At 45.3% G+C, this 25227-nt stretch overlaps 1 long non-coding RNA gene across 1 annotated transcript; it reads left to right on the forward strand.

Moving 5' to 3' along the window:
• Positions 1-12655: 12655 nt before the first annotated feature.
• LOC103188116 lies at positions 12656-15470 on the forward strand. The gene is made up of 5 exons (XR_006085590.1): positions 12656-12960; positions 13253-13288; positions 13933-13959; positions 15240-15266; positions 15442-15470. It is a non-coding gene; the product is annotated as an uncharacterized LOC103188116 (long non-coding RNA).
• The last annotated feature ends 9757 nt before the right edge of the window (positions 15471-25227 follow it).

Consider the following 25227-nt stretch of genomic DNA (forward strand, 5'->3'; position numbering starts at 1 on the left):
GGATCTGAAAATTAAACAAACTGCAGGTTTGTTCAGTGTTAGTGAAAGCTGCTTCCAATGGTCTGTGCATGTTTTTAACATCCCTTTAACAAGCCTTCACGAGCCTCACAAAGCAAACCCCCGTTACCAGCTGTAAAAGAGACTAAGCGCAACAACAACTTGCTATATAGCACCCTCCACACAGGGCAGTGCCCCAGAGCGCTTAACATCGGGCTCCGAGCCCGATGTCAAAAAGGGGGTGTTATGCAGCATAGCCGAAAGCTCAAAGATTCCTCTTTATTCCTCTTTATTTCCTCTCTTTTTTTCCTCAGAGTTGGAGAAATTGAAACTGGATTTCGAGACAACAGGCAAGGAAACAAATCACTGCCTTTCTATTCTTTCAAAACAGAAAGAAAAAAAAACGAACACGTTTCTGTTTGCTAACGTAAAGGACACATCGTGGGGCGACAGAGAATCACTTTTAACCAACTGTGAAAACAGTCTGCTTTTCCTGATCAGTAAAAGTAACCGTTAATATTTAAAAGGTATAGAATCATCGAATTATACAGCACAAAAGGAGGCCATTCAGCCCATCGTGTCTGTGCCGCTCTTTGAAAAGAGCTTCCAAATCAACCCCACTCCCCCCGCTCTCTCCCCATAGCCCTGATCAACCCCTCTCCCCCGCTCTCTCCCCATAGCCCTGATCAACCCCACTCCCCCACTCTCTCCCCATAGCTCTGATCAACCCCACTCCCCCACTCTCTCCCCATAGCCCTGATCAACCCCACTCCCCCGCTCTCTCCCCATAGCCCTGATCAACCCCACTCCCCCATTCTCTCCCCATAGCCCTGATCAACCCCACTCCCCCGCTCTCTCCCCATAGCCCTGATCAACCCCACTCCCCCAATCTCTCCCCATAGCTCTGATCAACCCCACTCCCCCACTCTCTCCCCATAGCCCTGATCAACCCCACTCCCCCGCTCTCTCCCCATAGCCCTGATCAACCCCACTCCCCCATTCTCTCCTCATAGCCCTGAACAACCTCACTCCCCGCGCTCTCCCCATAGCCCTGATCAACCCCACTCCCCCGCTCTCTCCCCATAGCACTGATCAACCCCACTCCCCCGCTCTCTCCCCATAGCCCTGATCAACCCCACTCCCCCGCTCTCTCCCCATAGCCCTGATCAACCCCACTCCCCCACTCCCTCCCCATAGCCCTGATCAACCCCACTCCCCCGCTCTCTCCCCATAGCCCTGATCAACCCCACTCCCCCACTCCCTCCCCATAGCACTGATCAACCCCACTCCCCCGCTCTCTCCCCATAGCCCTGATCAACCCCACTCCCCTGCTTTCTAAAATTGTCTAACGATGTTGAGTAAAAGCAATAATCACATATTAATTGACGAATTTCAACTGCCAAAAAACCCTTTTTGTTTGTTAACGTAATAACAGATGTAACCAGCTTCAAAAATAATTGAGAACATTTTAGTCCACTAAAATAGTTTCTTTATTGGCTTTCTTTGTTTATCTCAGTAAATGGTAATTGTTGGTTCAATCGACAGAGGCGGCAATAGAAGCCAAAGAACAAGGTCATTAAATCCACCCTGCGGCCCCGAATTCTCCTGATTCCTTATGCTTTTTCTGTCTTTAGTAGTGACAGCCACTCGCACTCCACTTCCCAGTCAACAGCAACAACAAATGACATGTGTACAGCACCATTCACGTCAGGAAGACGACCCAAGTCGCTGGACAAGTGCATCCGCACCCGAGCTGGTGGTTGGGATCAGGAGCGGTGGAGGGGGGGAGGTTAGGGGTAAGAGGGTGACTGGGCGAAGAAAGAAAGAGAGATTTGTGAAGAAGATATAATAACAGCAAGTGCAAATAAACCATTTAGTTAATGATTTGGCACTGCAGATTATAAATAGACACAATATTTATTGATATGACGCATTTTATTTTTATACCGAGTAACCCACCAAACCTTTACCAGAAAAATGCTCCAATGCTGTGTGGGAGGGAGGGAGCTCCGCATTGTCAGACGGTGTCTCTTGGTTGAGACGTTAAACCTCACTCCCCCACCGACCTCTCCCCCCGCCCACCCCCCGCTCCTCGCCTGTGCCCTGTTCAGGTGGATGTTAAACATCTCCTGCAGGGCTGCTTGAAAAGAGAAGAGACTTTCTCTTTCTCTCCCAGTATCCTGGGCAACAATCCCCCAGGGAAAATCACTCGCTCCCTTCATGACAGTTTACGGCAACATCGCTGTGCACAAAAAATGCACAGTCTCTACACGCCACGGTGAAACACCTGCAGTGCTCTTTGAGACGTCCTCTCGACTGGATAATGCTCTGTATCGAATGCCAGGATTATTATTATTATTATTGTTGCTGCTGTTGTTATTTTTGGCTATGATCCTCGGTCGCCTCCTTTTCAACCTCTACATGCTCCCCCTTGGTGACATCATCTGCAGACATGGGGTCAACTTCCACATGTATGAGCGTGACACCCAACTCTGTTCGTGTCCTGATCCCCGACTGTCCAGCGCCTTGGGACGTCTTGCAGATGTAAAAAGGCGCTTTACAAATGTAATTGTGTTGTTGTTGGCTTCCAGAACTGATCAAGTGTCATGAAGAGCTAAAAGATTCAGTTCGCAAAGGTATGAAGTGTTTTGAGCAGAATAATTGGTGACGTGATAAATAACACATACCGCAGAATGTGGACATATTGAAGGTATAGGTTTACGATTGCGAGATGTTTTAATTACGTTACAGAGAAGTGGGTTGATCAAAACAAAATATGATATTGCAGTCGCTCGTGCTCCAGGAGCCTCTCAGTCAGAATATTGTTGGTCCGAGATCCACCCCCAACACCAACCCCCACCTCCACACACACACGTGCGCACACACATACACACGTTTAGGTCTAGGAACTCATATGGTCTAAGCTCACAATCCAGTACAGCACTGGGTGGAGTGAGATTGTCATTGCATTGTCAGAGGTGCCATCCTTGGAATGAGACATGAAACCTCACCCCCCCAGCACCCTCCCAGCACCCCCCCAGCACCCCCCCAGCAACCCCCAGCACCTCCCGCATCCACCCCCGCCTGTGCGCTGTTGAAGCAGAAACGACAACAACAAATTACACCTGTGTAGCACCCCCCCTCGCATCGGAAAGGCGTCCCAGGGCGCTGGACAGTCGGGGTGTTTGGGACAATCAGGCAGTCAATTCACTTTACAGTGTATTCTGTAAAGTGCTTTGAGACATCTACCTAACCCGACCTCTCTCACCTCCTCTCTCCTCAAAACAGCACCCGTTGCCTTTGTTCCTCCGGGTCTGGCCTCCTCCCCGTCCCCCAGGTCCTCCGCTCCACCCTCAGCGGCCGTGCCTTCAGCCACTATGCCCCGAGGCTCTGGAACTCCCTTCCTCACTCCCTTCGCCTCGTCCCCTCTCTTCCTATTTTCAGGTCTCAGCTGAAGACCTTTCTTTTTGACCGCACCTTTGATCACCTTTCCCCCCCCCCTCCCCCTGGTTCCCCCCCTCCCCCTCGCTCCTCCCCTCCCCCCGGCTCGGCCCCGGGATCCGTTACTGTGAAGCGCTCTGAGATGCCGTCCAGGATGGAGGGCGCTGTATAAATCCAAGTTGTTGTTGTCTAGGAGACGTGGAAAGCTTTATATCAAATGCGAGGATTATTTTATAGTTATTGTCAGACAGTATATAAACACAAATTGTTGTTTTTGTTTTCAAATTCACTTTCTTTGTGGAGTGTTTGAGATGTCCTCCCTCCCGATGTGCCTTTCACTGTGAAGTGTCGTTTACTGCTTCTTTTTAAATATGTATCTCACTGATGCAAAGATTGTTATCATTGAAGTAAATCGCGAGCTTTATTGGGCATTATAAGGCAATCACATCCTGTGTGTATGTTCCTTCTTGACATTTCACTGTCTGTTTTCAGAAAGAAGCCAAATATGCACAGAGTTGTTGTAAATCACCACTTTGTGTTTCACAGATATCAAGGAGCACAAACCGCTTTCCAGAGAGGAAGGTGAGCAAATCGCAAAGGATCCGATAATTATGTTGGGCAATTTAGGCCACGTTTTGTATCTGGAAAAACAAACATTCACAGCAGAGAAAAGGGCCATTCAACCCATCCTATCTGGGTCGGCTCTTTTAAAGAGCAAATCCGGTCAGTCCCATTTACCTGCCTTCCCCCACTCCATATCCCCCTTTTGTTTAGATATCTTTCTCGCTCCCCCTTTTGTGGATGTCCTCCCAACGTGAAAAGTGCTATACAAATGGAATTTTGTTGTTTTGTTGTTTAGATATCTATCTCCTTCCCCCCTTTTGTTTAGATATCTATCCGTTCCTCGATATCAAACTTGCAGGGCTATGGGTAGACAGCGGGGGAGTGGGACTAATTTGGAAGCTCTTTTAAAGAGCCGGCATGAACATGGTGGGCTGAATAGCCTCCTTCTGTGCTGTATAATTCTATGATTCTATCTATCGCTCCAACATCCATCGTAAACACTAGACACAATTCTAACTGTGCTCTAACTAACCATTTATATGAGGTTAGCATTACCTCTTTGATTTGATCTTTATTATTATATTCTAACCCCTATTCATCAAATAAAGTCAAAAACAAATAAATGCATGTTTGCTGTTTCATATGTTTAATACCAACTGGTTATCTGAAATCACTCTCCCGACAAAATAGTACATCACTCGCAGAAGCCAATATTTGTTTTTTTATTCCTTAAATTCTTGGACCAGCAGTTTACACAAAAATATTATCATAATTATTATAACAGCAGTTTCTATTTTGTTATATTTATATACAGAGAAAAAGCTCCTCGCCAAAGAGAGAGGTTGGTGGACGCGGATAGATCTCATTGCTTGTTTTTCTGGGTCTTAAGTTTCATTTATTTCCGTATAATTCTGAAAAAAAAAGTCATCAGCTCTGTCAGTACTCTTCCAGCATGTGGAATATCAGTGGTAAGTCCATGAGGCTGTCGGTTGGTGAAGTGTCAAATTTTATAGCTACTTTGCTGGGAAGTAGTTGTGTGCAAAACAGAGGCTGCCCACAAAACACAGTCACTACACTTCACGGTGAATAACCTGCGAAGCTCTTTGAGACACGATAAGGCACCATCGTGTTGAATGTGATGAATTTTAATTGATATTATTATTTTGATTTGCAGAACTGGAGAATGCTAAGAAGGAGTTAATAAATACAGGTGCAAAATTCAGTTCCTATTTATTGTTTTGGTGATTGTGAGAAGCCCAGAGACAAACATTTGAATTAAGTTTCAACGTAACTTTAATTTGAAAAAAATTCCAATTCATTTTAACTTCATTCAAATGATCTTCTTTTTTTCTTCCGGGACAGAAAATTCTCTGGCTCTAAAAGAAACCGGTAAATGGCGACACTTCCCGAAGATACGCAATGTCAAATGGCATCGAGCTGCTTTTTTAATCCAGCTCCAGCCTCCTGGGCTCAACTCCCCCCCACCACCCCATTCCTGGGCAACCCTGTTCCTCTTGTTAATTCCAACCCCCCACCCCCCAACTTTGGGTAAAGGGAAACTTTCTGGGGTCTGTCCTGACATTGTGTCCCCTCGTTCCCCTGTCTCGGTTTCCTCCCTGAAGTGTTGTTCTGCATTTGACGTTTTCAATCCCGGACAAAGTTTAATTTGACTGAATTAATGAATTCCTGAGCGTTGGTTTTATGGAATCGGCTGCTAAAAAAAACTGAATTCAATCGATGTATTAAGTTGAATTTAACAAATCAAATTTAAATAAATTAGTTTAATTCCTGTGATTTGGTTATAATCGGAGAAACTGTGAACTGTTCACATATCACCGACATTGACCCTTTGCTTCCAAACACATAAACACTCCTTCGTTTCGACAGAATTGAAGAATCTTCAAAAGCAACTGAAAATGACAGGTGCAAAAAAGGGTTCATGATTGTTACAATGAAAACTATATATTTGTCCGTTCCTTATCAGTTTAAAGCTGGTAAGCTTTCTGCTGTAGGTAATAATAATAATAGCATTATTAAGAATAATCAACCTCGTGTTTCGCCTGAAAGGCGACAGTGCACAACGTGCGCAAAACTGAGGCCCTCCTGATTGGCTCACGTCAGCGCCTCCGCACCTCAAGCGCTGACGGCATCAGCATCCAAGGCCGCACTCTCCACCTCTCAAAGCCATCAGGAACCTCGGGGTTCTGTTGGACCCTGAGCTGTCCTTTCTCCCTCATATCCGCACCACAACTGGCACTGCCTTCCATCACCTCCGGAACATCGCCAGACTACGGCACTACCTCACCCCTCACGCGGCTGAAACTCTGGTCCACGCCTTTATCCCCTCAAGGCCGGACTATGGGAACTCTCTCCTCGTCGGCCTTCCCGGCCCTCCCTCCACACTGCAGGTCATTCAGAACTCTGCAGCTCATGTACTGTCCTGCACCAGACTTCGGGACCACATGACTCCCACCCTCACCCTCACCCTCACTCTCGCCCTCGCCCTCGCCCTCGCCCTGCCCTCGCCCTCACCCTCGCTCGCCTCCACTGGCTCTCCATCTCCCAGAGGATCAAATTCAAGATCCTCATCCTCACCTACAAGGCTATTCACGGCCTCGTTCCCTCCTACCTCTCTGACCTACTATCCCCCTACCTACCTGCCCATACCCTCCGTTCCTCTGGCTCCGGTCTGCTCCACATCCCCCGCCCCAACCGCCCTACCATCGGCCTTCAGCCTCTCAGCCCCGAGGCACTGGAACTCTATCCCCCAGTGCCTTCGCCGCCACCTCCCTTTCCTCCTTCAAGGCCGGTCTCAAGACCTTTCTCAGTATGTAAGTCAAGTAACGACTTCTCTTCAACCGTGCCTTCATCTCCCCTCTTGACTCTCTACCCCCTCCTCGCTCCCTCCCTTCCCTCCCCTCACCCTGACCATTTCCCCCCTGCTCGGGTCCTGACCCAACTGTACAGCGCCTTGGGACGTCCTCCCGATGTGAAAGGCGCTCTATAAATGGAAACTTGTTGTTGTATTATGACTTATTAATTATTTTAAACTGTGTCCGTCTCTAACAGAGGAAACCCTCACTCAAAGAATCAAAGGTAAGTTTCAAAAATTCAAAAATGAGATATGTTTCCATTTCCTGATGCTCCGACAATTAACCCATTAAATGCTCGCCTTTGCTTTGCAGAACTTAATAACTGCCAGAAACATCAACAAACGAAAGGTGATCAAATTGTTTGGTTTGTTTTAATTATGGAGTGAAAATGTTGCTCAGTGGTTAGAGCACTCGCCTCGCAAGCGAGAGGATCTGGGGTTGAATCCCAGCAGGGAGAAATATTGGGCAAGTTTCCTTACTCCACACGCCTCCGGTTACCTGGCAGCAAGTAGGAACCCGGTTGTTAGTCAATTGGGAGTCGCCTTTCCGGGGGTCATAGTCCCTCAACCCCAAAAAATGATTTGGTCACTCAATCCATGACTGTTTGTGGGGACGCTGCTGTGCGCAATTGGCTGCCGCATTTCACCCTCAAAAAATACAGTCACTACGCTTTACAGTATACTCTGTGAAGCGCTTTGAGACGCCTGGAAGACGTGAAAAGGCGCTATGTCAAGGATTATTATTATCATCATCCACGCAGTCACCCAATGATCCATTTGCTTAATGATTTGCTGAAGCTACGATCCTATTCAGATTGTTTAAGCAATGCTTGACGATGGATATAAATAAAAATTCTTAAGTTAAGGTTCAACAACAACAACAAGATTCCATTTATAAAGCGCCTTTCACGTCAGGAGGACGTCCCAAGGCGCTGCACAGTTGGGTCATGACCCGAGCAGGGGGGAAATGGTCAGGGTGAGGGGAGGGAAGGGAGGGAGTGAGGAGGGGGGAAATGGTCAGGGTGAGGGGAGGGAAGGGAGGGAGCGAGGAGGGGGTAGAGAGTCGAGAGTGGAGCTGAAGGCACGGTCAAAGAGAAAGGTTTTGAGACCGGCCTTGAAGGAGGAAAGGGAGGAAGCGGCGAAGGCACTGGGGGACAGAGTTCCAGAGCCTAGGGGCTGAGAGGCTGAAGGCCCGACCACCGATGGTAGGGCGGTTGGGGCGGGGGACGTGGAGCAGACCGGAGCCAGAGGAACGGAGGGTACGGGCAGGTCGGTAGGGGGATAGTAGGTCGGAGAGGTAGGAGGGAGCGAGGCCGTGAATGGCCTTGTAGGTGAGGATGAGGATCTTGAAATCAATCCTCTGGGGGATGGGGAGCCAGTGGAGGGGAGCGAGGGTGGGAGTGATGTGGTCGCGGTGTCTGGTGCGGGACAGTACACGAGCTGCAGAGTTCTGAATGACCTGCAGTGTGGAGGGAGGTGGCGGGAAGGCCGGCGAGGAGAGAGTTCCCATAGTCCAGCCTTGAGGTGACAAAGGCGTGGACCAGAGTTTCAGCCGCGTGAGGGGTGAGGTAGTGCCGTAATCTGGCGATATTCCGGAGGTGATGGAAGGCGGTGCCGGTTGTGGTGCGGATATGAGGGAGAAAGGACAGCTCAGGGTCGAACAAAACGCCGAGGTTCCTGACTGGCTTTGAGAGGTGGAGAGTGCGGCCTTGGATGCTGATGGTGTCAGCGCCTGAGGTGCGGAGGCGCTGACGTGAGCCAATCAGGAGGGCCTCGGTTTTTCGCACGTTGAGCTGAAGAAAGTTGTCTCTCGTCCAGGACTCGATGTCGGTTCAGCCCCTTTCCCATCGGGATAGAGGATTAGCCAAAACACTTCGTAGGGTTTTCACCGTCAAGTGTAGTGACTGTGCGTTTAACATTTTCCCCTGTTTCGTGCATAGCGACGTCCCCGCGAACAGCCACGAAGCAAGCAAGCGGTTTTATCTGGGGGTTTGTTGGCCAGGACACCGAGAGAGAGACTCTAATTTCAGAGAGAGAGAGACAAATGTTATGCTTTCTGGGCAAGCAAGAAAATATAAACCACCTCCAGACTGCCTTTTTTTATTTAGTTCACTGTCGACTCCGTGAGAAATGTATTTTATTTTAAGGTCAAATTGAAACAAACCAAAAAAAATAATGTATACAATTCCTTGCAACAGCTGAAACGATCCGTTTGAAAACTGAAGGTAAATACTTGGAGAACATTTAGTTGCTTTCTGTCTTTTTTTAAGGGTTTATTGTGTAAAATCCCTGAATGAGTTGAATTCAACAATAGCAACAACTTGCATTTATATCGCGCACTCCACCACTGGATAGCGTCCCGGAGCACTTCACAGTGGCGGAGTCTGAAAACGAGCAGTGGGAGAGGGAGGAGGGAGGTGACCGTAAGCACGATCAAAATGGAAGGTCTTGAGGCGGGATTTGAAGGTGGGAGGGAGGGGTCAAGGTGGAGGGATTGAGGGAGAGTTTCAGAGTGGCTGAAGGCACGGCCACCGATGATGGAGCGGAGGGCACTGGGGACAAATAGGAGGCTGGAGCCAGCCGAGCAGAGTCGGTGGAGTGGGGTGGTGGGCGGGTGGATAGGTAGGGAGGTGCGAGGGATTGAAGTGATTGAGTTCAGCCTCAGGGCTGTGGTCAGTCCACACCGAGTCCAGCTGACAGTTGGTCACGTAGTTGGGCTTCCCAGAGCCTAAGGAAAGCCACAAGCCTGACCACCGGCGTTAGTGGAACCGCTACGAGCAGTGGTAAAACAAGCAGCTGAGGGGAGGGCGGGAGCTGCCGTGTGTGGGGTGAGAGGACAGTTACCCAGAGAAGCCGAGCTGCTGAAATTTGAAATGAAGCACATATTGACAAAATGACAGAAACGGGTTTGATTTCACTTATTTTTGATTTTGTTTTAGAAATAGAGACTTTGCGGAGCAATGGGCAAGAAAAGGGTTTGTTTAAAGGCTTTCAAATCTGTTCCGATAACAACAATAATAACATTTTGTGTGTTTGGTACGGCTGCTTTCACACGGAAGGGCGTTGCAAAGCGCTTTGCAGGATTTTATTGCAAAGTGTGGTGACTGTGTGTGTTTTACTGCAAAGTGTAGTGACTGTGTGTCGTGCGTAGCTCCCATTTTGCTCAAATTGATGACCCCGCAAACAGCCATGAAGTGACTTTATCTGAGGGTTTGTTGGCCCGAAGTGACTTTATCTGAGGGTTTGTTGGCCCGGGAACCAGGAGAGAAGGAGAAACTGCTTTCTATTTTTCCAACATCGTGTGAGAGATCTTTGTCGTTCTCCCTGAACCAACCGCCGAGTGAGGTTTTCACATCTCACCAGAAGGACAGTGTCTCTGACAATGCAGCGCTTCCCTCCCCCAGGCCCGAGCATCATCTTAGACTGTGTGGGTTCCGAGTCCCCAGAGTGTGTGGGTGCGTGTGTGGGGTGGTGTGTGTGTGTGGGTGTGGGGGTGTGTGTGTGAGTGTGTGTGTGGGTGTGGGGGGGTGTGTGTGTGTGGGTGTGGGGGTGTGTGTGTGTGTGGGTGTGTGTGTGTGGGTGTGGGGTGTTTGTGTGTGTGTGGGTGTGTGTGTGTGGGTGTGGGGGGTGTGTGGGTGTGGGGGTGTGTGGGTGTGGGTGGGAAGGGGATGGGGATGTGGCTCTGACTCGTGCGAGCGACCGAACAACAGACTGAGACACTCACTAAGTCGTAGTGTCGAATATAATCATCATTGTTCATTTTTTAACCGTTGATTGTGTGTGGATATCATTTGCCTCAACAGATGCTGCAATTGAGAAGCTGCAGAAACGTAATTCCTCTTCAATTAATGTTTTATCGAAGATCATCCGTGTGAAGCTCCAAAGTGTTTATTTCTGATCGATTATCACTGATGGAACGTGTGTCAGTTTCCTAAGCTGCAATGTAAGTAATTATTGTGCTGTTATTTTCAGAGCTGGACGAGAAGTGTAAAAGCAGTGGTGATTATCAAAGTTTTTCATCCAAGTCTGTGGTCACCTTCCCCCCACCCCACAGCCCCATTGGCTCATAGTCAAACTGCCCCACTGTTCACTCCGAGACCCTGGTCCGTGTAAACACAAGTCCTTGATAATGTTGCTGATGAAGTTGATGCTGATGTTGCTGATAAAATGATAACAATAATAATCCTCGCATTTGATACAGCGCCTTATCACGTCATCGAGACGTCACAAAGCGTTTCACAGAATAGACTGTAAAGTGAATTGACTGCATATTTGTGGGCGAAACGTGGTAGACAATTGCGCACAGCAGCGTCCCCACAAACAGTCGTGGATTGAGGGATCAAATTATTATTGGTTTTTTCAAGGGATTATTATCCCCGGAAAAGTGATCTGCCAATCGACTAACAAGCAGGTTCCTACTTATAATAATAATAATAATCATAATAATAATCCTTGCATTTGATATAACGCTTTTCACGTCGGGAGGACGTCCCAAAGCGCTTCACAGAACACACTGTAAAGTGAATTGACTGTATATTTGTGGGCGAACGCGGCAGCCAATTGCGCACAGCAATGTCCCACAAACAGTCGTAGATTGCTGCTTGGTAAACAGGTAAACAGAGCTGTGTGGAGTAAGGAAACTTGCCCAATATTTTGCCCTGCCCGGGAATCAAAACCTCTCGCCTGCGAGGCGAGTGCTCTAACCACTGAGCTACAGGACTCCTATGATGATGATGATGTTGTTGTGTTGATGATGATGATGATGGTGGTGGTGATGTCGGTGATCATATTGATGTTGGTGATGATGATGATAACGGTGGTGATGGTGACGATAATGATGATGATGTTTTTGATGATGATGGTGGTGATGATGATGGTGGTGATGATGATGACGGAGATGATGATGGTGTTGACGATGATGATGATGTTGGTGAAGTTGGCGCACACAAAATTGTGTTTGTGGGTGAAGGCAGCAGCTGGTTGGCGCACAGTGATGATGGTTCATTGAATGTTGTTGGGGTTTATTTTTACAAATTATTTTCTAGAGAATTTGTCTTTTGTGGAAAATTCAAAGATCTGACAGTTTCTGGTGCGTTTTTGTTCTTTCTCAATCCCACAGACGTCCGCCTTGCAGAGAAAATTATAGGTACAAAGCATAGAAACTCTGATTATCTAGTTACAAGTTATTCTATTTTTGGTAACCAAGGAATTAAACACCCAAAATTTGTAAATATTAATGGATCCCAATTTACGTTTCAAAGCCAACAATGACTGTGTAATTAATGTTTACAAATGAATATTAATAATGATCCGAATGATAACTGTAACAGTGAGAGCATGTTAAGAGCTTCAGAACCAGTACAGTGTTCTTTCCGCTCACTAATATACACTTAACCAGTCACCTTGTGCTGAACAACGTCTCAAAATGGGGGGAGGGGGGGGCAGGGTAAGTGGAAGTTAATCTCAGTGAGTAGGTATATTTTAGTATAGTTTCCAAGAGAGGCAGAGACAAATAGAGAGAAAGAACGAAATAGAGAGAAAGAGATAAACAGAGAGAAATAGAAATAAGAGCGAGAGAGAGAGAACAAGAGGAAGCAGTTTCTCAATTTTTTTTTCGTTTATCAGAACTTGAGACTGCGAACAAAAACTTAAAAGAAACCGGTGAGTGAAACATAAGCAGACGCTAAAATATTATTGGCGGAGTCGATAGGGAGGAATTATTCCCACCACGATCAGGGGAGTCAGTGTGTTAGAGGACGTGGGGGTAAGGTATCCAGTGAGCCGGCAGATGGGGGGGGTGGGGGTTGGCGGAGGAGGTCAGGAGAAATGTTCTCAAACACAGAGCGGTTTGGACACAAAAGGGATAGATATCTAAACCAAAGGAGGAGCAAGATAGATATCTGAACACAAGGAGTAAACCACAGGGGTATGTGGGAGGCAGGTCATTGGGAGTGAATTGATTTGCTCTTTAAAAGAGCTGGCACAGACACCAGGCACTGTTTCTGTGTGTGAATGTCTACAGTTCCGCCTTTGATAGCTTTGTGTGGAATATTTTGCAGAAAAAATGTTACTTGGGAAGAACGAAGGTTGGTGTTGAAATCGTTTAAGATGATATATATAAGATTATAACTGCCAGAAGCTTCGGAAATTGGAGTTTACTGTGGAGGAAAACAAAATTATAATTTAACAATCAGATATTAACCTCTGTCTGTCTGTCTGTGTGTCTGTTTGTCTATCTATCTGTTTGTCTGTCTGCCTGTCCATCTGTCTCTCTCTCCCTCTCTCCCTCTCTATCTCTCTCTCTCTGTCTTCCTCTCTTGGTGTCTAAGGGATATATATTTTGGGAGATTTTTGAAACATTTTCTGTTGCGTTTTCAGAAGCGAGGAAGTGCAAGGTGGAAAGTGAAAAGACAGGTTGGGAAAATGTGGATTATTATATGATTATTGGACACAGATCTCAGACTAAGAGATCATTACTCACACAGAATTGATGTTAGATAGATGGTTGTTTTCTGGTTGAAGTGTTGATGACAGCTGTAGTGGCAATGTCATTTGCTTATATATGATATTTCATGTAATATTTGTATATTCATTTGTTTTTGTCAACAGCTGCAAAGCTTGCTGACAAAGAGAGCGGTAACTTAAATGATCTCACAGCGCAATGCATTTAACCCTGTTTACAATCTTTGTGTCTCAGTAATAATGTTTTCAGTGTAGTTATTATTATTAATATTCACAGCACGTATCACTCGTGGGCCTAAGTTACTCGCGCTCTCGCCTCCGAGTCAGAAGACTGTGGGTGCTTTAACAATTGTCGTTATTTCAAGACCTTATTATTATTCCTAATAATTGGGAATGGTTGTGAAAAACCTTTTTATGCATACCTTATAGAACTGGAGGCTTTGGAAAAGCAGAATAAAGAAGCAGGTGGATGGCATCTTGATTTTATTCAAAGTTATTTTACTTTCAATTTCCGATAGTGGCCGATTATTAGTTTGAGATAATAGTTGTGATTGTTACAATTTTGTGATGCAGAGTCTGGTTTATATTTCTAACAGATAACTCACTGAATACAATAGCAAAATGTAAGTATCCAAACTTCCCTCACATGATACCTGTTACATTTGTAAATATTTATTATTTTCGATATAATCTGCTCATTTCGACATCCCTTTCCCCTCCTCCCTACCCCTGTTTAAGCAATGATGAAAAAGTTATTCTCTCCCATCGTTCTTTGGATAAGGCCTTCTCCAAATAAGACCCGGATAAAATTTTCAGACAAGCCTAATTGTGTAAAATAGTGCTTTCCTGTAGCATTCTGGTTAGAGGATTCGACTCGCAAGCAAGCGGGAGGACCTGGGTTCGATTCCCAGGCAGGGCGAAACCTTAGGGAAGTTTCCATACTCCACACATACACCTCTGTTTACCCAGCAGTAAGTAGGAACCCTGTTGTTAATCGATTGACGGATCACTTTCCAGGGGTAATAATCCACTTTTTATGGGTCACTGCTGTGCACAATTGGCGGCCGCGTTTCGTCCATAAAATACAGTCACTCCACCTTACACTCTATTCTGTGAAGCACTTTGAGACATCTTCATCGATGTGAAAAATTGCTATAGCAAATGTAAGGATTATTCTTTTTATTCTAGACGTTACACTTCAGTTCCCACGCCACCCCCTCCCGGCCGGTGCTCTGTTTAGGATGAACATGAAAGATGTTCCTTAGTACTGTCGGGAAAAGAGAAGGCCATCACTCTCTCTTCCCCTCTCTCCCGGTATCCTGGCCAATAATCCCTCAGACGAATGTCTTCACTCGCATCGCGGCGCTGTCTCGTTTGCCCCATAGAATACACGCAGTCACTACACTTTATAATGAACAATGTCAGACAATCTCAAATACATATTAAATATGAGGGTTTTCATGTCATTATTACTGGAATAAAAGCTCGTTGCTTTTACATCAGTTGCAGAGAATTGTGAGAAACGAATGAAACAATTAGGTAAAGTGTTTGATTTGATGTTTACTCCACAAACTGCCGCTACAATGGAAAACTGGTGTCATTGAAGCTGTTGATGATGTTGGTATCTTTGTTGTTGATCGTTTTGATATTGATGTTAATGATGATGATGATGTTGTTGATGATGATGATGATGATGTTGATGCTATTGTTGATGATGTTGATTTTGATGTTGTTGATGTTGATGATGATGATGATGATGATGGTGTTGATGATGATGTTTACGTTGCAGATTCAATGTGCTCCAACTATGAGGAATCTTTATTCGTTGCTGTTTATAATCCACGTAACTGATAACGAGACGTTGTCGATTCATTGAATGATTTTGTTTCCTTGTTATTTGTAGAGGCAGAGAAAAAGGAACTGGACAGAGGTAAACATTTACATCAAAAAGGTCACCAACATGGCGTGGGGGTGTAACCAGGGACACAGTGTAAGATAGTGAGAGTGGGAGGGGGGAGGGGGGGGGGCTGCCTTTCAGGCTGTTCTTCTCGAGGTAGTGAACGTGATTTAAAGGAATTGAAAGGAATTTGCTCTTCTGTCTCCAGAAGCGAAAGAGACGAATAAAAAATACAGAGAAAAAGGTGAGAAAGAGTACAGAAACATGACAAATCTACATTTCTAAAGTCCTTCGCAGCTGTTAGCGGGACATTTGTGCAAATTGACTGCTGCGTTCGTCCCCAAATCGCTCATTGTCTGCACCTCAAAGTGAACCCTGTGAAGCACTCGATGACTTCCTCCAGCCACGGAAAGCTGCTCTTCCAAATGTAAAGATTATTATTATTACTTTCCTTATTTTGGGCTCAATAGAGGAAGAGTTAGATAACAAGCAGAAAGGTGAGGTTCTTGATTTTGTGCGTCCCTCACCCCCTCCCCCACTTCGCCGTCGGCAACCGTGCTTTCAGCCCCCACAGATTGGACCCTCTGTCACTCCCTGCCTCTAACCCCCACCTCCCCCACCCGCCCGCTCGCCCCCTCTTTACATCCCTCCTGAAGACTACTCTTTGAACACATCTACAGTCACACCCCTCCCACCCACCACCCCCACCCCCCCAACCCCCCTCTCTCTCTCTCCCCAGCTCAGGGTCAAGCTCCACCACTGTCCAGCACCCTGAGCAGTGTGGTTGTTGTGGTTGTTGTTGTTGTTGTTGTTTTAAAGCTGTTTTTTTCCCCGTCATTAGAGATTGACGCAAAGTGTCAAAGTGACGGTGAGTTTAGTTTTAGTTTTTTTTCTATTGAGAAGTGATTCCACGCGCTGCGTTAGGGGGTCTCTGTGAAAGCGTTCGCAGTTTACAAATGCCTCCTGTCTCCTGCGGCGACTTTTCTTGTGTGGAGTCATCTCAGATCTGGTTTCTAAATCTTATATTATATCAATGATAATGACTAATATATTATAAACCTCCTGGCCCTCCAGCCAGAACACCTGGGAGAGAGCGAGAGAGAGAGAGAAACTTAACTTTCCACACGGTGCCGGGGGAGATTTTTCAGACACAGAAAGAGACAGCGACAGTCAAAGCAAAAGAGGCAGAGTGAGAAAGGGCTGTGTGGTGTATCTATTCTCAGTAACTATGCTTATTTTGTCCGCAAGATATATGCAGTCAATTCACTTCACAGTATATTCTGTGAAGCGCTTTGAGATGCGTCGAAGGCATGATAAGGCGCTGTATCAAATGCAAGGATTATTAATTATGATTATTTTCATAATCGATGACAAGACCTGAAGAGGCGAGAGGGTGAGGTTGTGGGAATACTGGAGGAAACAGATAGACTAATGCAGTTTCAATCTCACAGATGTTCACCTCGCTGAAAAAATTAAAGGTATTATTTTCAATTCCATATATAATATTGAAAGAAAATAAAAATTGTATTTTTTTAATAATATATTGTAATAAGCTTAAACGTTTATACAGAGAGTGAGAGCAGAGAGTGGTGGGGAACGGCTGTCGTTCTGACTGGAGGGAAGTGTGCAGTGGTGTCCCCGGGGGTCAGTGTTGGGATCATTGCTGTTTTTGATCGATATAAATGATCAGGACTTGGGTATTGGGAGTACAATTTCCAAGTTTCCAGATGATCCTACGCGAGGAACAGTAGTAACCAGTGAGGAGGACAGTAACAGACTGCAAATAGATATAGACTGACTGGGAACACGGGCCGACACGTGGCAGATAAAGGTTAATGTGGAGAAATGTGAAGTAATGCATTTAGGGAGGAAGAATGCGGAGAGTCGATATACGCTGATAGGACAGTCTTAAAGGGGGTGAAGGGACAGAGAGACCTGGGGTAAATCTTTGAAGGCGGCAGGATATCTGTTAAGCTGTTGAAAAAGCCGACTGGATACCAGGCTTTATAAATAGGGGAATGGAATACACGTCAGGAAGTTATGATGAACCTTTATATAAAACACTGGTTAGGCCTCATTTACAGACTGGGTTCAGTTCTGGGCACTGTGCTTTAGGAAGGATGTCAAGGCGTTGGAGAGGGTACAAAGGAGATTTACCAGAATGGTATCAGGAATGAGGGACTTCAGTTATCAGGAGACGGTAGAGAAGCTCGGATTATTCTCCTCGGAGCAGAGAAGGTTAAGAGGAGATTTAGAAGTTTTCAAAATTACGAGGGGATTCGATAGGGTGAACAAGGAGAAACTATTCCCACTGACGGGTGGGTCGGTAACCCGAGGTCACCGATTTAAAATAGTTGTTAAAAGAAACAGAGCGAGTTGTTGGGATCTAGAATGCATCGCCTGAAAGTGGGGTGGAAGCCGATTCGATAACAGCCTTCAAGATAGAAGTAGATAATTATTTCGGAAGGACAAGTTTGCAGGGCTTTGGGATGAGAGCGAGGGAGTGGGATTGACGTGGATAGCTGTTTTCAAAGATCCGGCACTGACCCAATGGGCCAAATGGTCTGCTTCTGTGCTGTATAACTCTATGATTCTACGATATAATAAAACTATATTGATATTAAAAAAAATCATTTTGATTCTCAGAATTTCACAAAGCGAAAACACGTTACAAAGAAGCAGGTGAGCGAAATGTGTATATATAATATATATCATATGTATATAATATATATATGAATAAATGTGTCAAAAATAAATATCAATATTGGAAACAAAATGTTATTTTTTGAAATGATGGTACTCTCTGCCTTAATCCCTCTGCATTCCCTCTCTTTACCCGTCTTGAGCTCGGCAGTGCCTGCAGTCACCTACCCTCCACTTTTGTCTGTCTCTGTCTCTCTGTCTGTCTCTGTCTCTCTGTCTGTCTCTGTCTCTCTGTCTGTCTCTGTCTCTGTCTCTCTGTCTGTCTCTGTCTCTCTGTCTGTCTCTGTCTCTCTGTCTGTCTCTGTCTCTCTGTCTGTCTCTGTCTCTCTGTCTGTCTCTGTCTGTCTCCCCGCTTCTGCCCAGTTCTCCGAGGTGCTGCCCCTGCCTGAAGGCAGTTTGTATTCCCGCGTTGTTATTTTTGTTGTGTGCTGTTTTTCGCAGAGCAAAACCTTGCCCTTGTGAAGCAGGGTGAGTGGTTGGGGAAATCGTCCCGAATCAATTCGCTTAAAATCGCTGATCTTTTAAAAAAATTCAAAACCACTTTATTGATGCGGTTTATATGGGTCTGATTTGCAAATTCAATCTGATAACGACAGAACGCTCATTTGTGAAGAAGACCATTTGTTTATACGCAGTCTAACTTATTAGGTTGAGGAAATCTCCATTCCCCACTCTTACCCCTCTCACCTCCCCTCTCACCCCACTCACCCCACCCACCTCACGCCCCCCCCTCACCCCTCCACATCACCCCCCCACACCACTCACCCCCCCCACCTCACGCCCCCCCCTCACCCCTCCACATCACCCCCCCACACCACTCACCCCCCCCACCTCACGCCCCCCCCCATCTCACCTCCCCTCACACCCCCCGCACCTCCCCCTCCCCCTACCCCTCTCTCTGCCTCGTTGATCATGTCTAATACAACTCCAACCTGAATTACCTACAGTGTGTAGTCCTGTAGCTCAGTGGTTAGAGCGCTCGCCTCACAAGCGAGAGACCTGGGTTCAGTTCCCAGCCGGGCAACACATTGGGTGAATTTCCTAACCCCACACATCTCTGTATACCCAGCAGTAAATAGGAACCCGGTTGTTAGTTGATTAGCGGATCACTTTTCCGTGTGTAATAATTCCTTCAAAAAAAATTGTTCACTCAATCCGTGATTGTTTGTGGGACGCTGTTGTGCGCAATTAGCTGCCAAGTTTCCCCCACAAAATATATACAATCAATTCACTTTACAGTACATTCTGTGAAGCACCTTGAAACTTCTCAAAGATGTGATAAGGCGCTATATCAAATGCAAGGATTATTATGATTATTTTATTTGATATTTTCCTTTTTTTTCAGATCTGGCCCTTGTCCGATCAGATCTCCAGAAGAAAGGTACAAGAGTGGTTTGCATTTGTAATTTGTGTTATTAAAGTTATTATGATTTATTATTGGAATGAGGTTTCCGTAACGAATCTAAAACGTTGCTAATAATGTTCTTAATCATTTTCTGGTGAGACGCTGTGCGGCGAATGATTTCCTATTAGAGTTGAGACGTTACTGTTTGTTGTTATGAACAGAGGATTCGTTGAACCTGAAAGAATTAGGTAAACTATCGAGACCCATGACTTTTAACATTTTCTGCTGTCTCTGTATTTCTATATGACGCACATTATCTAATATATAATTACAATATCTGATCTATAAGTAAACCAGGAATATTCGTCTGCAAAATATTTTTATAAAAATTGTGTAAAAGAATGTGGGTGTGGATGTAAAACTGCTAGATTTTGTGCTTTTAGCACCTGTTGTGGGCTGAACGGGGCAATGACTGTCTGGAACTCTAGACTCTAGAATTGACAATTGGGGAAGTAATTGCGAGAATGTTTCAGTGGAATTGTATTCATGTTAAAATGAATCGAATTTTCACTTTCCAGAACTGAGCAACTGTAAAAAAGATGTCAAAGCAGCAGGTGAGAAATTGTTTTTCGGGTCAATAGGATAAAATTTGCGGGGAGGGGGTGGGCTGCTTGGTGTGTGATACACACACATGCGCGAGGAAATCCTGCCTGTGATCAACCGGGTGTCTGGTACACACAAACACACGAAGCCCATCACTGATCATCCAGATATCTGATACACACAGATACACACGGACTCCAGTAGCTGTGAACAGTCGGGTGTCTGACACATACACACACACTAAACATGCAGAAACCTGTCACTGTGATCAGCCAGATGTCATGGACATAGGCGGAAACCTACCATAGTGCTTGAGAGTTCCATGTCTCAGATGAAATGCGCACTCTCTCTGGTGTAGTGACTGTGCGCTTTGCGGGCAACCCTGTTTTGCGCACAGCAACATTAAACGCTCCGAGACGCTGCCTCACATGAAGGGGCAACCAAGGTGTCAGGTTCAATCCAATTATCCTTCCTCCCCCACATCCGGTCCCTCACCAGCACCGCCTTCTTCCACTTCCGACACAGAGAGGATCGACTTCAAGATCCTCACCCCTGTATTCAAATCCCTCCACTCCTCTGCGCCCCCCGACCTCTCTGACCTCCTCTCTCCTCAAAACAGTACCCATTGTTTTCGTTCCTCCGGGTCTGGCCTCCTCCTTGTCCCCCGAGTCCTCCCTTCCACCTTCGGCAGCCGTGCCTTCAGCCACTATGCCCCGAGGCTCTGGAACTCCCTTCCTCACTCCCTTCGCGTCGCCCCCTCTCTTCCTATTTTCAGGACTCTGCTGAAGACCTTTCTTTTCGACCTTTGTTCACCTTCCCCCCACCACCCCCCGGCTCGGCCCCGGGATCCGTTACTGTGAAGCGCTCTGAGAAGCCATCCGACGAGGAGGGCGCTATATAAATCCAAGTTGTTGTTGCTGTTGCAAGTTGTTGTTGTCTCTGCATACAGTGATGGAGCGATTTTGTCTGGGAGATTGTCGGCCAGGGCACCGAGAGAGAGATTTTTTGTGGAATATTCGTGTTGTCCTCTTCATGATAACAATGTGCTAGTGTGTTTAAACATTACCTTTTCTTCTTAACAGAAGACAAAAATGCTCTGAGAAAGATAGGTAAACTCACATAACTGTCACATTTATTGGAAGCTTCGGTTTTAATTGTTAATGTTACTTTTAATCCTCAGGCTGCGAGATTATTTTTCTCAGATCAGTTGTAACATGTTCAGATTAGGGTTCAGATAAAGAAAGACCGTTGCCCTTTCCCCCCTCTCTCTTCTCCCCCATCCGATCTCATCCTCTCCAGAACACCAGCCCAACTGTCCCCCCCATCACGGCATCAAAATGCTTTTTAACCAGTCCCAGTGTCCTGGACTAAGCCCCCTTCCTGCCAACTCTTTGCCAGTCATTAATTCTTCTCACCCGCTCCCTTCACTCTGGATAAGGAACATTTCCTGGTGTCTGTCCGGTTTTACACATGCAAATTGTACTGTCTTACTGCACTCTCACAAACCACTCGCAATAATATCCTTACCTCTCCATTTAGTTCTTCTTAATGTTCCCAAATGACTACAGGATACATCCAAACCTTTACTGCTCAAAGTGGGAGCCATGTGTACGAGTGCAAAACTAGGTTTGAACAGTACGGAGATCAGCCAAGGAGTGGCTGAGCTCAGGGCACAGCCCAACTGGGATATCCTGTGCTTGTCAGTGTCATTTCTCTCTTCCTGGTGCCAGTTGAATGCCTACAGGTTTGATGCTCAGTTAAGATGCCATTGAAGCATCTTTGATCTCCGTGGAACAACTTATTTGCCGGTTTTAAAGGCAAAATACTGCAGGTGCTGGAAATCTGAAATGAAAATAGAAGTCGTCGGGAACACTCAGAGAGGACAGTGAGTTAATGTTTCAGGTTGATGACCTTTCATCAGAATCTCAGTCTTCAAAAATCCTGTTAATAAACAGATGAGACAATAGGCAGAGTTCTGACGAAAGGTCATCGACCTGAAAGATTAAGTCATTTTCTATCTCCATAGATGCTGCCTGACCTGCTGAGTGTTCCCAGCGACTTCTGTTTTTATTTTATTTGCTGGTTTGTTGTGTGACAGGTTTCCAATGGGGCTTCAGGGTTTGGGGCGGATGAGGACACCGGCAGTGGAGATGTGTAACATTTCTCTTCCCTTCGCAGAACTGGCCAATTGTCACACTGATCTGAAAAAGAAAGGTAGATAACTTTCCGTATATCAGGAGAAAACACTGCGAAAATCTCAGAATGAATTGTCTCAGCCTGTGGCTCAGTCACACTGCCTCATCATGGCTCCTGACATGGCAAGGTGCCGTGTAGAATGTGAGGATTATTATCAATAGAGTATACCCACTGCAGCTATACTTCCAGCCAAAGGAAAGCCTGGCTATGAGATCATGGCGGTCCTGAGGTTTCTGTCCAGGTAACAGTTCCCACTTGATCTCTTCCCAATTATGGTTGCCGGTGAATGTGATGAATAGGTCAGGTCGACTGTATGCTCGCACACAGAACAATGTATCCTGGGTTATTTGGTGCCTAAACCGTGCCCCCCTCCCCCAGCGAAATTGAATGGCAAGATGCCCAGTTGACCTATGTTGCCGGCATCACCATCGTTTATAAGTGCGTCCCTTAAATGAATGTTCTCCTCAGCCCTGAGTTTCTTCTGGATCAAGTGGGAACTAAAGGAGTCTCTCAGTTTCGATCTTGGCACACATGTCTGCGATGAATTGATGGCAGTGGTCTTTTGCACGCAGAAGGTTGTTGTAATTGCCTTCACGTTGCAAGAATCTGTGTGCATAAAGAGCCATAGCAGACAGCTTTTTGTCAGGCCTTGACTGTCCAATGCTGGGATTTGTTTGCCCTACCTGGAATTGGTAGCCATCTTCACCACATGTGAATAAGATTGGGCACCTCCCTACCCTTCAACCTCCTTACTCCCCAATCCATCACCCGGCATCTCCGCTCGACTGGCCCAGCCTCCTGCTCAACCCTCCCACCATTGGAGGTCAGTCATTACATCCAGAAACTTTGGAACACTCTTCCTCAATCCCTCCGCCTTGTCCCCTCTCTCCCCTCTTTCAAGTCCCACCTGAAAACTTTCCTCTTCGATCATTCTTGTAGCCACCTCCCCACTTCCCCCAAGTCGGAGTCAGGCTCCACCACTGTTAAGCCCTCTGAGACGCTACTCTGTGTGGAGGGTACTATATAAGTTGTTGTTGTTATCATATATTTAGATTTTCAAAAGGTGTTCGATAAGGTATAACATAATAGACTAATGAATAAGGTCAGAGCATGTGGAGTCAGGGGAAAAGTAGCAGAATGGATAGCAAACTGGTTACAAAACAGAAAACAGAGAGTAGGGGTAAAGGGTGGCTACTCAGACTGGCAGGGGGTGGGCAGTGGTGTTCTACAATGATTGGTATTGGGACCCACTGTTGTTCACAACTTACATTAATGATTTGGACTCAGGGATTGAAGTACAATTTCAAAATTTGCAGATGACACCAAATTGGGGGTGTAGTTAATACTGAATAGGACTGCAAGAAATTAAAACAAGACATTAATAAACTTGCTGAATGGGCACAGGTCACATACTGCCTGGAAAATAAGAATCTAAATGGAATAAAGGAGCAAAGGGATCTACGGGTACAGATATAGTAAAAAATGAGGTTAGTCTCAGATGTAAGATGGACAACATTAGTAGAGAATGACCATTAAACATTAGTTTATTTAACAAAGTTAAATATATATCCCAAAGGGTATAAAGGCCCTGGAGAAAATCCAAGGGAGATTTACAAAGATCATACCGGAACTGCGATGTTATACCTATCAGGAAAGGCTTGGACTCTTTTCTCTTGAAAGGAGAAGGGTGAGGGGTGATCGAATAGAGATCTTTAAAATGATGACAGATTTTGATAGGATAGACATAGAGAAGGTGTTTCCACTTGTGGAGGAGACCAAAACCTTCGATATAAAATAGTCACCAATAAATCAAATAGGGAAGTCAGAAGAAACTTCTTTACCCAGAGAGTGGCGGGAATGTGGAACTTGCTACCACAAGGAGTAGTTCAGGTGAATATCATAGATGCATTTAAGGGGAAGCTAGATAATTACAGGAGGGAGAAAGGAATAGAAGGTTATGCTGATAGGCTTAGTTGAGGAAGAGCAGAAGGAGGCTCATGTGGAGCATAAATGCCGCTATAGACCAGTTGGGCCAAATGGCCTCTTTCTGCGCTGTATATTCTATGTAATTCTATGTAAAAAGAGGTCATCTGGAAGCACAAATTTGTATTTGTAAGGTTTGCTAGAAAATGCTTAGAATCACTTAATGTAGCGTCTAGCAGACTGTTCAGGTGGCTGCTGCCGTTCGCCCACAAAATATACAATCAATTCAATTTACAGTATATTCTGTGAAGCTCTTTGAGACGTCTCGAAGACAAATTATTATTATTAACTTAACCTCCAATAATCATTTTAATAAACAGATGAGACAATAAGCAAGCAAGGGCAAGGTAAGTAGTTGAAACAAATTAATGCATCATATAACGAGCAACTTAAGCATTTTGTATTTGTTCTTTATTGATATGATAATTTTATTTTTTTTAAAAAAAGGGGGTTATTGGCTTTAACCCACCCTGTTCAAAGTCTGTCTCAAGATCTTCCTCCGTCACTAGTCCTTTCGTGCAAAGGTCAATCTGTTTTGCATGGCGCAGCTTAAAAGTTTGTTTTTCTGTCATTCTCAGAGCTGAAAAGAATGAAAGCTGCTGTGAAAGAAACAGGTTAGGATCGGAGTGTTGGATGAGGATCATTTTTTCTGGCAGCTGACCCTCTGCAGGTCTTGTCAGGACCAGATGAGCCTCAGTCACAGCAGACTAACGTTCGATTGCACTGTGAATATTCTTCCACCTGGAATATCAGGCATGTTTAAGCTATTTTTCTCCAATGATAAGTTTTTGGCACTTTTTAACTTTTGTTATCTTTCCACAACAGAAGAGAAATTGACGAAGAAATCGAAAGGTATTGTAGTTGCTTTGCTGTGTGTAAAATTGGAGTTACACAGACTGACCCCGGGAATATGGGCAACGGCGAGGAAACAGGACTTCTTTTAATCCCGCAACATGTTGACAAATGTTATGTTTATTATTATAATAATAATCCTTGTATTTGATATAGTGCCTTATCACATTGTTGAGATATCTTAAAGCAATTCACAGAGTATATTGTGAAGTGATTAACTATATTGTAGGCAAAATTAATCATTTTATTATTAATCTAATATTATTTACTATTGTGATTTTATGTATTCATTATTATTATTGTTGTTTTTCA

Source organism: Callorhinchus milii, unplaced genomic scaffold (genome assembly GCF_018977255.1).
Source record: "Callorhinchus milii isolate IMCB2004 unplaced genomic scaffold, IMCB_Cmil_1.0 Scaffold19, whole genome shotgun sequence".
Lineage (NCBI taxonomy): Eukaryota > Metazoa > Chordata > Chondrichthyes > Chimaeriformes > Callorhinchidae > Callorhinchus > Callorhinchus milii.